Genomic DNA, 4,031 nt, shown 5'->3' with positions numbered 1-4,031 from the left:
GCTCCGCGGGGCAGCAGCGATGGCAGCCGGCGTTCCGTGACTCCCAGCCTCAGGCTCCAGCTCCTAAAAACTCTACGGAAAACTGAGGTTCTTTATGAATTACACCAGCGGTCAGGGTGCAAATGTGAGCAAAGGGCAAACAACAGGCTCCAGCCCTTGCAGAGAGCAGCTGGCTCCGGAGTGACCTGCTGCCTCCAGGCTCGGGGCATCTGCAGGCCAGCAGGAGCAGCTTTGCCACCCTGCCATGCCAGGGCAGACACCAATGAGGTCAGAGGGCCACCGCTACGGAGGAACATCTCCACCTCAACACTGCTGTCGTACTGATGCTCCTTTCCCACCCTCCAGACACTCGTTTCCACCTCTCCTGTCCTCCATTTAAGCTGCTTCTAGTCTGGACCCACACACGTTCAGCCGCGTTCAACAGGGTTCTGTACACGATTTCACGCAAAAGCCAAACGGGTACAAAAAATACCGGTGCAGGGCTGAACACCACGCTGACTTAGAGCGCTTTAAACCCAACACCTTTTCTCATATTCTTCACTGAGTACAATCCTTCACTGAGCATTGATCCTTCATTCCTTCCACTTGCCTTTGCTCAGGGAGAGCCCAGCAACTACAACCGTCACAGAGCTGAGCCCACAGCAGCTCCTCCGTCTGCCCTGGAGAACAAGCTCGAAGAGCAGGAAAGGACAGTGCCCTGTAGCAGTAGTGGGACTACAGAGTGTAACAAGCAGCTGCCGTTTCTTTTTCTATTGGCCTTCAACTGGCCCAACAAGCGGAGCTGTTGCTGCGCTGTCTTAGCGGGGCTGGCAGAAGGGCCATTACTGGCAACTGGGCTGATCTTAGATCTTCAGCATGCACATGCCCGCACCACAGGACAGGCTCTTGGACCTGCTCAGAAGGGTCTGTTTTCAGACAGTCCTTTCTTCAGAAAGGATCATCTTAGGCTCTACAACAGTCATTCAAAAGAAAAAAATCTTGATTAAATGCTTAAAGCGTGTATTGCCCAGTTGAATTCTCTGGAAGAGTCCCAAGCTCTCTGCAGCACTCTCACCTATCAAGCAGGTGTAAGGAGGACTCTGACATACAACTGGGGACACAGCAGATAAGCCAGAGCAGACGGGCTGGCTACCAACATCACCCTTTCATTTGGTGCTTCTGGCGATGTGTTTTAGAGCCTTCTGGCACACGGGTCCCCTGGTCAGGCAGGGGGCAGTGCCAGAAGCAGCTCTCTTGCTCTCCAACAAGCAGCTCTGCAGAGGTGAACCCGGCTCTGAGGGCTCGTGCAGACACAGCCTCGTGTGACAGCCGCCACAGGGAACCCCTTTGTCACAGGCTGGACATGGAACACCCAATAGACAAAATTTTAAAAATTGTAATTACTACTTACAGGGGAAAATTAATCATGAGTTACTTTCTGCTGTCCAAGAGGTGGATTCTTAGAGGGCAGAATGTCACCTTCGGTTTATGGGACTTCTGCTTACTTGAGTGCACATAAGGAGCTCAGAGCAGAACCTAATTGTCCTTCAGGAACGTAAATTAACTGCATTCTCCATTTTGAATTGAGCTGGGCAAGGGATGGGAAAACTCCTTCACAACTCAGCAAGCAAAAGGACCAATTCCAAGTGGACAAAAATCTCTGTGGTTGTCCTTGGTCCCCCTGAACCTGGGATCTGAGGCATCTGCATCAGGCAGGCAACCACTACGACACCTCAGCTAAGCCCACGAAACCTTAATGGACAAGCTGTTTTTCAGAAATACTGTCATGCTACCAGAAACACAATCACTTGACACGAAGAGTTACCCAGTCCAGTGAGTTCCACTACCACAGAGACTGCTAGGAAACAGAGACCAGCAAGATAAATGAACCCAAGAGCAGCCTTATCCCCACCAGCCTCCCTCACACCGTGGGACTGCCGGCTGCCACGACAAACATCTACCTGCAAACACACGAAAGAGATTCCTGCTCTTTCAGGTTTATTTTCTTCTCCCCAAGCTTGCTAACAGACACTACAGTCTTATCTCCCGGAAAATTTTGTTTTTAAACTTGTGAGAAGCAGGTGCAAAACTGTCACCTCAGCTCAAGTTCTCCAGGAAGGAAAGTCTGACCAAAAGCACCCCAGAAACTCATCAAGTTTGGGTCAGGGTAGCTCTCAGCCCTAAATGTGCTGTTCAAACGTTGTTTTGTTTTTAAAGTAAGGTATCACCCTTACCTTAAAGTAAGGTACCTTTAAAGTAAGGTATTCCACCTGTTTCTGTGTTTATTGCAATATTTGCCTTACGAATACAAATTCAGGCATGCTCGGAGCACAATTCACATTAAGCAACTAAAGCCCTCCGATTTAGGGTCAACAGTTTGGCATCTTCATCCTCCTGCTAGAGCAATCGTCTGTTTTTCTAACTGTTTCATCTGCTACATGAACGATTTTGTGCTGATCACAGCAAACAGGTGTATTTGGCTGGGTGCTGGCTTTGAAATTGCTCATTGTATTTGCCAGGACAAAACCCCTCCAACATTTCTACAGCATGGGCTGATCAGAGAGCTGTGTCTCTTAAAAGAGCAAGTCTCTCTAAAACAATGAAAAAACCCAAAGGTTGGACTCTAACATATATAGTGGAAAAATAAGTAACCTAAAAAACCAAAATTGTTCTTGTGGAGGTTAATCTCTGGATAACTAGACACACACAGCAGCAGCAGCGGGAAGGTGTGTTCACACACAAATGGATGCCGTGGGTTCCAGCTGGTATCTAAATGGCTACCACTGGTCTATCACCTGAGCTTCTCACAACGTGCACAGGCTGCGGCTCAGACCAACGAGTCTTGCCCAGAGTCACCCCACAGAGCGAGAACCTGAAGTCTGCTCTCTCGAGGCCCCTGCCAGTTGTACCACACGCTGCCTTTTCATCCTCCTGACTGAAAAAAGGGCCTGATCGTCCACCGCTCCCAACACCAGCACATCAGCTCAGGAGTATCTGCTTCAGAAACACCACTGCCACGCATTAAGAGCGACGCTGACAGCACGCTGCTCACAGTAGCTTCATTTTTTGTTCAAGATACTCCGACTAGACTCCTTCCTGATAACACTTGACAATTACACTGATCAGATAATTTTTTGTTTTATTTTTAGAGAAAGACCTAAGTTGTTCCGAGGAACCCTAGGGAAAAAACCCCACACCACACATCACCACAACAAAATTTCCTAGGAGAATAAAATACCTACTTGAAGACAATTGGAACCAGCAAGTTAGAGACACAGACAGAAAAGGACGCAGGAGGTAGAGAATTGTTTTCTTTCTGTAGGAAAATTTTGTCTCAGATTTTACTCAGAGCAAAACCAGGCAGACAGATCTTTAAATTGCATTTGATATTTGCAGTTTTTCAGCGTTTACACTGTCATAGGGCTGAAGCAGCCCTTGGACCGACAAAGCATCAGGGGTTAATGAAACACAGAGGAAGGAGCCCCATCGCCTTTGGCAGCTGATCTCACCACGAACACATACCCCAAGCGCAAACTCTGCTCACACTGGACGAGCCTAAAGCTGAAACATCCCAAACCTGGCTTCCAAAGGCACATTCCCTTGCACACTGCATTTTTCGGTACGAACACCAAATCAAATCAGTCACAAGCACTGTTTACACAGAGGAGTCACCAACTGGAAAGGGCTGCCAGTCTCCCCGACAAACAGGAAGGCAATTTCCGAGCCATCGTAAGGACTTTGATGGAATTGCAGCAAATCCCTTCCTTCTAAGAATTTAAAGAGCAAGGAAAACATCAGTGTGCCATCATTCATTTTAATACACGGCACTAAATGCCTCGATAATCTACAGAGAGGGTCAAGCATCAAGAGTCTTTCAAGAAAAGACTTCATGTCACCAACCCGCTTGACACGATTCCAGGAGGTACATGAGGGCTCGTCACTGCCAGCACACGCAAGCCAAAACTCAGGCAGTCATTACCTAAACGTCCTTTACATCTCATAAAAACAACATCTTTTCCAAGTATGAATCATAAATCTCGATATGTAGGGAA

This window comes from Buceros rhinoceros, unplaced genomic scaffold (genome assembly GCF_000710305.1).
Source record: "Buceros rhinoceros silvestris isolate BGI_N320 unplaced genomic scaffold, ASM71030v1 scaffold45637, whole genome shotgun sequence".
Classification (NCBI taxonomy): domain Eukaryota; kingdom Metazoa; phylum Chordata; class Aves; order Bucerotiformes; family Bucerotidae; genus Buceros; species Buceros rhinoceros.
The sequence above is the reverse complement of the archived record's forward strand: the minus strand, read 5'-3'. Positions refer to the sequence as shown.